Raw genomic sequence first — 11,021 nt, forward strand, 5'->3', positions numbered from 1 at the left:
CCCTAACAGCCCTGACAGCTCAAGAGTACTCACCATTCCTGTCAGCAGCTGTACAAAGCACTAGCTTCCCTACCAAACAAGTTTGGTTTAATGGAATTAACGTTATTCGACTGGTGAGGCTGAGTGGGTGCTGCGCTGGATGGCAGAGGGGTTATTGCTTTGCTTGCAACTTGATTCCCAGCCAAGGCTCGGCTGACTTCTTCCCTTTGAGTGAAGCATCATGCCCTGTGTGGCACACACAGTACTGCCCCTTAAAGCGTTTTGCAGACAGGATCTCATCCACAACAGAGCATTTTCAGTGCATGACATCAGAGCACATTAAACTTGCTCTTAGTCCAACAGAAAATTCATTGGGCTTTTCATTTTGATGCGAGAGCAAAAAGGACTCGATGACTGCACGAACTCTGATGTTTCAGGGGGAAAAGGAAAGCGCTCAACTTGCACTGATGTGTTGAGATTTTGAGTTATAAGTTAACATCAAATGTTTCCAGGAAATGTGACAATTCAGCCAGGCAAAAAGAGTTGAAGGCAATCATCTATCTCAGATCCCACTCAATATTTCAAACTGTGTTGCACTGACCCAAAGACAGCATAAGGAATTTGACCCATAATATTAACTATGGCAGAGAATCTACAGATGTCCCTGATAAATGCTCTGTTACATTTGTTAGGGAATCAGACACATTGGACAGCAGTTATTAAATATAATTAATAACTGTGTTCAGTGATGTGGGCAAGGAGGAAGAAAATTAAGTGGATTTCAAGAAGTCATTACTCAAGAAATTAAGTGCTAATTTTTACCAAAGCATCACAGTAAATGGATACGTTAAACCCAATAGAATTAAATAGTCTTTAGCCACAGAAACACTACCCCTTATCACACCACACCTCCTTTTAAGTACCAAGCAGAACATGCAAATTCTGTAGAAGGATTTTCTTCCTCTAGCTAAACCCTGATGTTGCAAGAGATATCTTTCATGTTCTGCATAATCAGTGCATGTGGTTACACTCCTTATCAGCCACTGAAAGCCACTGCGGAAAGCCTCCTTCACCCACGTTATGTATTTGCATGCACATTATGTACAAATACTTGTATAAAGCGAAGCTGTAACTTAGAGGAAGCAGGACCAGGGAGAGAAACGAAAGAGCTTTTCAAAACATGCCTGCAAAGCCTGGCGCAGGTAGGATTTGCTTGGTAATAGCCATAGGATTTCTATTCAGAAAAGCATGACCAGAAGGTCCAAAGGAGGTGATCCTGCCCCTCTACCCTGTTCTAGTGAGAGCTCACCTGGAGCATTGTGTGCAGTTCTGGTGTCCTCAACATAAAAAGGACATGGAACTGTTGAAACAAGTCCAGAGGAGGCCACGGGGATGATCAGGGACTGGAGCACCTCCTGCATGAAGAAAGGCTAAGAAAGTTGGGGCTGTTCAGCCTGGAGAAGAGAAGGCTGCGTGGGGACCTCATAGCAGCCTTCCAGTATCTGAAGGGGGCCTATAGGGATGCTGGGGAGGGACTCTTCATCAGGGACTGTAGTGACAGGACAAGGGGCAATGGATTCAAACTTAAACAGGGGAAGTTTAGATTGGATCTAAGGAGGAAATTGTTTCCTGTTAGGGTGGTGAGGCACTGGAATGGGTTGCCCAGGGAGGTTGTGAGTGCTCCATCCCTGGCAGTGTTCAAGGCCAGGTTGGATGAAGCCTTGGGTGAGATGGTTTAGTGTGAGGTGTCCCTGCCCATGGCAGGGGGGTTGGAACTGGATGATCTTGAGGTCCTTTCCAACCCAAACTATTCTATGATTCCATAAGCAAGTTCAAATTTAAGCTGTGTATCAGAAGACTGAGCTGCAATGAGTCACCCATTGTGCAGAATAATATACTTGGGTTTGACTAAGCCTAAGCTACTGATTAGCTAATATATAGTCTACTCTTGGGGTAATAGATTCTGAACCTCTGAGCATCTTCATTGCCCTTGCAATTTGTTCCAGAATATGATCAATAAATCGTGTTTAAAATGTTCCCAGCCTCTAATTTCAATTTGTATGGCTTCAGCTTCCAATGAAATACTATGTATTTTCTGGCAGACTAAAAAGGCCTTTGAGTACCAAAATCCTCACTGGTAGGGAAAGCAACTACATTTAAATTACCACTCAATCCTTTTTATAAGCTAAATAGAAAATGTCAAAGCATTCTCCCCTATCTCTAGATAATTTCTATAGCCTCACACTCTCCATTTTAAACACATTTTGCAAATTTAATAGAAATTGAAGCAGGTACAATAACACCCTGTCTGGTCAAGCCCTCTAAACATTAGTTTGCGAAGTCCAAGTGGCTGTGGTAAAATAAGTATATTGATTTTACACAGTAACAGCAGAACAAGGGCAGGAGTATTGCCTAGTGTGGAGCTCTCTAAATGGCAGATAGTATGTGCTGTACCAGAGCATAAATTCAAGCAGCCATGTAAGCACCGAGAACACACTGGTCAGTGCTCACCGCCTGCATTATTCTTGTGCTATCTTTACAGCCTCTGTGGATTACAAAATGAAAGGGCAACTTGATTGACAGGGTATTAAAAGCCCCTGCAGCTTTCCAATCCGATTTGGATCATTCAGTAGAAGCCATAAAGGGGTAAGAGGCCAAAAAGGATCTTAAGGTCCTACCCAACCCAAACCATTCTATGATTCTGTACCCATCAAGCTCCTGGAATGTTACTGTGGAATTTACCCTTTACCAGTGACCCCAGTTCCTGGGATCTCAGCTGGGAAGCAGCTTCTGGCACAGTCAAGGAAAAGCTCCTGGGCATCTGTTTGGAAGCATCAACCCTTTTCCTACTGTAACAAACTCCCACAGCTCCATTTGTCAGTCACTGTGAGCGCACAAGTGCTCTTCTGACACACTGAGAAACACAGACTCGTTCCTTCCCCACCTTGGGAAAAAGTGAAACTAACCTGCTCTCCCTCTTTACCCTTACTCAGCACCAACGGGCTCTTCCCTAAGCAGCCACATGAACACAGGACGTCTTTTAAAGTTTTCCCACAGATCCAGTTATTTTGGTTCGGGAATAACCCTTCCGTGACAGTAAATCAGATGGGCGATGATGACCGCCGATGCCAACAATATGACCTCTTTTAAGAGACATTTCTCTTGTGCTTTAGAGCTCATGGGCTCCTTCCAAAAACAGGGAAAAGAGACCAAAGTTTAAGACAAAAATACCTTCTAATTGTCCATGTAGAAAGTCTCTTCCCTCACTTCCTGTCTTCCAGTGCAGCCGTACGACATTACTATAGAATCAGAGGATCCAAGTAAGTAAAGGCTGATAAAACTTTGGACTAAGTCTCACCCTCTTTACTCATTTGAGTAGACACTGAAAAGTGCTTTCAAATGAAGAAGGCTTTGTTAGGTGTTGCCCCTTCCATAAATTAGAGGGGCTATCAGACATGCTAAAGCTGCCCTTAAGCTCTGTCAACAGCAGTGAAGTTCTCCAGGACAGATTTCTCTTAGTTTGCTCTCCCTTTCATAACCTCTTTCTCTATTTCTGCTCGACACCATTTGATTTATTCAAGACTCACAGAAAAAAACACATCAGGGTATTCAAAACTAAGCTCAGCAAGAGACAGCAATGTCAGAACAAGTCATTAGCTTTGATCTTAAATCCAGAGTGCACCGTGAGTTACATTCACTTGCAAAGACACTGTACAACCCATGGTGATAAAAAGACAGACATCAACTCTATGAAGGGACAGGCAGACAGGTAACAAATCTTCAGAGCTCTATCAGTTTCAGGAGCTGGGCAGTGTTCTGATCCCATTTGCAGCAGTGTAAAGGGACAGCTTTTCAAGTGTAATACTGCCTGCAGGATAGAACAAAGCTTATAGCTCTGGTGCTTGTGCAGCACAGATCTGAACAGCCCATCCTGACCACCACCAATACAGCCTTGTTTTTATGCATTCAGGGCTACTGAGATCAAAATAAACAGCATCAATTTGCCTACACATTAAATAGTTTTGAACTGTTTGATGTTTTCAGCTTCATCTACAGCCTAACAGTAGTTAAACACGGTCCTGACTTACCTTCCATGAGAGTATATATTGCTTCTATGAAGTGCTGGTGGATACGAGCCCAGCATGCAGCAGCTTTGCTCAGCATGTTACTGCTCTGTTGTGGGCAAAGGAGGGTGCATATTCAGATATATAATTAGAAGAAATTTGTTTTAAACTATTATTTCTAGGAGAAAACATGCAATTCAACAGGCTCTGAATAATTCTTAGGTTCAGGTGTTGCTCAGCCTTAGGTGGGGAGTTTCCAACTACAAGATGCTGAGGGCACAGAATTGAACTTCAGTCTCCCAGTGATTTCAGCTAGCACTTTGGTAATCATAGCCAGGGCTGATAGGATCCTATTGGTGACATTGGCAGCTGGATGAAATCTTTGGGGAAGGGAGAACACTGCATTTATGTTTTTTCCACCCCTATGGAACATGAGCTTTCTCTACCTAGCCCTGCTGATGCATCATAACCCAAATTATCTCAAAGAATGAGAGAATTCTGGGCAGCTTGCGAACACAACTGCCTTCCATTTCACTCAGCAAATACTTAATTTGTCATCTACTAATTAACTAACTGGCATATTTTCCAAGATGTGACAGCATGCAAAGGAGAGTTCTAGACCCTTTCACAGTGCTGCCTGGTTTAAATCCAGCTACGCACTGCCTTTGGCTCCGAGAGTTAGAGGCAAATATCCCAACTCATCATGCCCAAGATGAAATCCGCAAGCGCAACACAAACGTTATCACTTAGTTTCGCAGGGATTCACTTATCCCTTAGTTTTGCAGGGATTTCTTGAGCAGAGCGTCAGTCTGCAGCTTTCAGAAGACTCCCATTGTTATTTCTGTACTCTTCTCAGCTTTGTTACACACTTCGCCATCACTTTACATTGCCCCTTCAGTAAACACATTTCACATGTTTGCCATTAGAAGACTCAGCTGCAGACAAGTAGCTGAGCCATGAGTATCGTTTCAGGGTGGGTTATTTATCACTGATCTGTCAATGTCTATATTTACAGGGGTTGTTAAAGGTGTGCAACAAGCAGGACTCTTGATGGGCAATTTTCACTCTGAGGAATTAGCTCCTCTCGCATTCCTGATACTTTCTCATTTGGCTTCATTTTTACTTAACTCATTAATTCATGCAATAAATAACCCAAACAAACACAATTTTTCTTCCATTTACAGTAGATTTCAGCCATTTTTGCCCCCATTCATTTTAATCAGCAGGCAGCAGAATACATTCCTGGCAGCAGAGTTATTCTGCCCTCTCAGTTAGCAGAAACACCTGGGAGTGAACTGGGAATGTATTGATTTTTCCACATAGCTGCTGGCTACAAATCCATATTCACAACATAACATGGAATCTCTGGCTTTTATCAAAATACAAAAGAAAAAATTAACTTGAAGCAAAAATATATGCAAAAAATATTAAATTAATGAACACTTTGTTCAGTCTTTGGCAAACAGCTATTGAAAGAAAAGAACATTTATGTTACACACCAGCTCCTCTGCCAAACTCAGTCTTTGCTGTCATTGCTGTTATTACATCTATCTCTGCTTGGACAAGAATCCTATTCATCCTATTCCAGTCTAACCCTCAAGTGAAGTTGTACAATCAGCAGCCAGTGGCACCTTCTGCCATTTATATAGCAGCTCCTACATGTCCTAAGGAGATATTCCCAGTAGGGATTACAATATTAGGAGGAGTAGAAAGTGACGTAGTCAAGCCTTTATCTTAACATGCTGCTTCTATGAGTCTGCAGTATTGTCCCTTTGCACACTAAGCATGGGACTTATAGCCAGGTTATTTCCATGACCTTAAGGAGCGGCTGTGTGCTAAAACTGCCACGAGGCTTTACGTCATCTTCACAATGTGACTGGGGAGCTCAGATGGAAGATGCTATAAAGCTCAAAGCCTCCTTAAGCAGTGACAGAAAGGTCGCCCTGCACTTTCTGACGGACACTACGGACTGATGGCAAAGCATGACATAAATGCTTCAGAAGCCCAAACTGCATCTAAGGAAGATTAAGAAGTGACTCTCCCATCATACACATTTCAGAGGATCCAGAATACTGTGACCAACTGACAGGTTAAACAGATGCACTATATCAATTTTTTCTCTAAGTTAATGGCTGTGGGATTTTATAGCGATCAGTTCATAGCTCTGAAGGATATAACTTACATACATCAAAAAGCAAACTAACTTATCAAGGTACTCAGACTCTTACCTGCTGAAATGGGCAAGTTTGGGCTTGGAGAAGGCCAGGAACTTCATAAATTGTTTGTGCTAACCTCTTTCTCCCCCCAGTCAAATCCAGGAGTGGAAAGGACTTAAATCTGAGCACTACCATGCAGATCCAACCCTATTACAAGCACGCAGCAAATACAAGTGGCTGTAGCAAGCAAAAAGAGTTGTCATGTCACCATTCTTTCTTAGGGCTTCTGCCAGTGCTGTGCACTGGTAATTACTGAAGTATGACTAATTACCAATGCTTTAATGTTTTGCTGCAAGGGATATGCAAAGAGATGCTTGGTTCATACATTTGGCTTGGGAGGGTTATTGTCTCTTACATGAGTAAGAAACAGTGAAGAAGGTACACCATACTGACCTCCACATACCTAAATGCTTGGCATATTCAACCACTGTAAGCTAACAGGGCTGATGGCTGCAGAGAAACAACCCACTTACGCTTCCAATAGCCCTCCTTCAGCAGTATTAACTTCTTGCAGAAACAAGACACAGATGGAGAGGCTGGGGTCAAACAGGCCAATCTGCAATCACCAGATGTTGCTGGGAGGCATCTTTAATCATGATCAAGCTCCATTTGCCATAAGAATTCTCTGCCCTTTCCAGAACAGGGCTGCATTTTACCCACACCAGTGCCAGACACAAGAGTCCCCACAGTCTCATTTATACCTCCATGAGCCACCATGCTGCAGGCTATTAACAGCTGGACACATATTATTTTACCATAAGTAATGGACCTTAAATTCTCCCCTCCTGTTTACCTTCTACATTGAGATAAAGTGGGGAAAAAGCAAAAAGAGAATCAAAAGGCTATAGCTCAACCTCCTCCACAGCTGGAGAGTGTCACTGGGCAAAGCTAGCTCCACAGCAGAGAAGAATCAGGTAATATATTGGTTTTGAGAGGTTTTACTGGTTCATTATCTGTCAAGTAGCAATAGCCTATTCTTTTAGTTGCATTAAAGCAAGATAAATCCTCCTTGCTCTGAATAAGTTGTAATGCAGTTTAGACAGAGTTATTACTAAGGAGGTCTTAGGTTCAGATCCAGATGTGTAAAGAAAGCAACCAGCTCTATAGTGCTGTTAATGCTGGAAAGTGCTCAGTGGGAGACTCCTTTATTTCTTTAGTCTACCAAAATTGAGATCCTGAAGAAGTAAAATTAAAATTATTTTCCCCACAGATATTTCAAGGACTTGACTACAACACAAAGTGATACTGCTCTTGGAAGTCAACTCTCCCGTAATTCCTAGAAAGGTTGCACAAGGAAGGGATATTTGGAGGAAGAATCAACTGTTCTGCAACTAATCCATTGTGGCATCATAAGCAACATTTTACTAGGTACCCATAGCCACAGGCTTTCAAGTTCTCTTTACAGATGAGAGTTCGAGGCAAATACTCCTGCTGCTTATCCAGCTCTGCTTGCCACATGAATGGAAACCAAAACCTGCCACACTTTCAGAGAACTCTTTCTAAGCCTATTCTGAGAAGACAGTTAAATTTGATAGGAAACAACCACCAGCTCCTGCCAGCACTTCACATCAGCAGCAAGGTCTCTACAGAGGAGAACATTTCAGCAGATCTCCCTCCCTAAGTCAGTGTGAAACGAGCTGGTCCTTTACACACGTTGAAAGCACAAATCCTGGTTAACGTCACATCAACTTGATTTTGTTTAAGCTCTGGCAAGGAGAATTCGGTTTGAGCCTTGTGCATGAGACATCCTTAATTCTGTTCCTGCTGCAGTGCTATCTGTTGAGTAATCTTCAAGTAACAGCCGCATGAGTCCTGTGCTATAAATGCTCTAACTTCATTCTTCCTTGAATTTCAGACTTTCAGCTTACATGGTAAAGGCCCAAGGACTTATAAAATCGGATAGAGAGAAAATTCCTAGAATCTGCTAGCATTGGCACACTTGCTCACATGTGCTAGTCTTAGTGCAGTGCATTCACTGAAAACATCTTGGCTTATGGTATTCCAATGACTCCATCCTCACTATGTCAATGGATTTTAAGGCAGGGAAAAGCACAGCCTGAATTGGAAAAATGAAGATAAAGCATATAAAGCATCAATCTCCTTGCAGTGCTTTACCTTGTAGTTTTAAGTGTACAAACAAGTTACCTAACAGCATTTCTGGTTGGAAAGCCAGTACGATGGAAGCCCATGCACTTTTGGCTCAGTGAAATGGCAAGCAGGAAACTAATGGTTTCAAGTGAATTGCAAACCAGATATCCCATTCATCACACTGGCATATTGACAAAAGCATCCAGAACACGGTTAGAAGAGAAAACCTCAGGCTTTGAGTCTCCAAAACATTCATATTTTACAATTATGTTTCATAAATACTAATGTGATCACCCGTTTCCAAAGCTAAACATTCCTGCCCCCAAGATATTCGCCATGCATACTTGATGGTGGGAGTTAATTCCACTTGCTACGCACAGCCATGTCCCAGCTATACAGCCTGACAACTACAGCCCAAGGCTGACTCTGCAAGCTCCCTTAGTCCCAGCCTGACCTCTTCTGACCTACTGAAGAAACTCATTTTAAGCAGTACTCGGCTCACGCTGAGTTTCTCTACCTGGTAAATGAATGATGTTATTAACTTCATCTACTTTAAAACTGAAGTTGACTTTTTCAGTGTCACTTTGCAGACACAAGATGCCAATGTTAAAAGGCAGAAACCCTGCTTTAGTTTCAGAGAACAAAATACTTTCTGAAGCTGCCTGCTCAATACAAGAACTGAGCAGTCAATTTTGGGCAGAATTTAACAGCACTGAACCCAGTAAAATTTGGGTAATTCAGTTGAGCTATTCCTTTTATACAGGGATATTTTATATAGATACTGAATGCAGACATTAACAAAACCTGGGTTTTTTTCCCAGCCATGTGTTTAAATTTTCCCAACTCCCAACTTTGGAATTGCGTTCCCAGAACAAGAGCCATCAGCATCAGCCATCGATGCTAACGAAGCGCACTGCTGCAGCAAACAGCTCTCGGTGCTCTCTATTCCTCCCTGTCATCCTTCACATCCAGAGAGAAATCTTACTGGGCCTCCTTATGATAAATTAGCACTCATGTTGAGATGAAGACAAATGACCAGCTGAGTAAGTGGTGTACAGGGATGGACAGCTTAAATTGAACAGCTTGTTTCCAAGCATCTCAAACATATTTTCCATTCCAAGAGAAGAAATCCTGCGGATTTCACTTTTCAGACCAGTTGTTACAAGCCAAAATAGGGCAGGATCAGTTCCAATCCCATGTCTTCAGGGAATCCAGCACAAACATTTTATACCTACCATGATACAGCAGCTAGTTTCTGGATAATTGCTGGTCCTGAGACAAGCATCAAGTGAACAGGACAGATCATCCATACAACTAATCCCAATAGATAATGAAATTACAAGTTTCCAACTGTTCTCTTCAATATCTTTTAGTTCTATGCATCCACCCCTTACCAATTACTTTTGTTCTTCCTGTCCCTGTATTAGTCCCACCTTTGCTTTCTTAAACCAATTTTCTCTGCAGCATCCCTTTGCTGTACTTACAACAGTAGCTTCCAGTAGTGCAAACTGATACTAGACTGATATCTAGTTCTAATTGGCCTCTGAAGAGGCCCTAAGAGTGCTGGGAATTGAAATAGTTTATTACAAAAAGTCAGAACAGGACCTGAAAAATACTCAAACTTCCAATGTTTTGCAACCTTGAACAGAGCCACCAAGTAACTGTAGGGAGCAAAACATCGTCATTTGAATAGCAATGTTTTAATGAGAGCTTGCTATGTTCCCCACATTAAATGGATAAAAAGCTTTCTTTTATCCTGCTGTAGAATTTCCTTCAGTGAAATCCCACCTGTAACACTATACACTGCTAATCACTGACAAGCACCATGTACTCTCCACCGAGCATGAAGCGCTCTTTAAATACACCAGCGAGCTGTACAGGGTGTTCTCTTACACTGGCCCAGAAAGCAAATCTCACATTTAACACCTTTTCTTGAGCAGGGCTAGCATGAGCCTGTAAAGGGTTAAAGAAAAACAAACATCTTTTGATCAGCAGCATTACATTCATTATCAGGACATCAGTCATAGCCAGTACTGCAAAATCAATAGTGCCATCCATAAAATACCTTGTGCAGTAGCTTTGAGGGACAGCTCTAACTAAACATGCCATGCAATTAATGCTGGCTGAAAGGGAGGGAAAACAGAGGGAAAAGAAGAAATTAAAAGCCTTTTACTCCTTTTCAGAAAGCACAAAACTTGAAATCGAACTACAAAATGCTCTTGCACGTATTCATTTCACTTTGAACTATTTAGGGTACATTCTAGAAAGTGGTTTTCGACAAGAGATGAATCAAGTCCCAGAGCTACCAACTGATACACATTAAAGAGGGAGGAAAACTAATCACTTAATAATGCAGCTTCATCCATTTCTGAAAGGCCTACACCAATGTTTGTGGCTAGCAAGCGTCCAACTTCCCCCACTGCCCCCACTTCCCACCCTGCCACAGGCTGATCTGAGAGTGAGCATGCAACACTTGGTCCGCGCACTGCCAGGGTTACAGTCCAAATGAGTCCTGAGCTTACACGCAGGGAGAAGAGCACTGGACAGGGGGGCCATGCCATCTGTGCTGGTTAAAAATAGATGTCACCTCCATCAGCGCCTGACCTTGAATCCGTTTCTCCCCACAGTGCAATATATAGATAGGTAATGATTTGAGGTAAACCAAACAAATCTG

At 42.3% G+C, this 11,021-nt stretch overlaps 1 long non-coding RNA gene across 4 annotated transcripts in view; it reads right to left on the bottom strand.

The window, feature by feature from the left end:
• The window catches only part of LOC136021509 (uncharacterized), a 69,808-nt gene that overhangs the window by 52,444 nt on the left and 6,343 nt on the right, over nt 1-11,021 (bottom strand). For all 4 annotated transcript variants that reach the window (XR_010615796.1, XR_010615799.1, XR_010615798.1 and 1 more), the window contains exons 2-3: nt 4,068-4,152; nt 3,211-3,278 (exon numbers count right to left, since the gene is read on the bottom strand). This is a non-coding gene — a long non-coding RNA (uncharacterized LOC136021509). The remainder of the gene's footprint in view (nt 1-3,210; nt 3,279-4,067; nt 4,153-11,021) is intronic.

This window comes from Lathamus discolor, chromosome 13 (genome assembly GCF_037157495.1).
Source record: "Lathamus discolor isolate bLatDis1 chromosome 13, bLatDis1.hap1, whole genome shotgun sequence".
Lineage (NCBI taxonomy): Eukaryota > Metazoa > Chordata > Aves > Psittaciformes > Psittacidae > Lathamus > Lathamus discolor.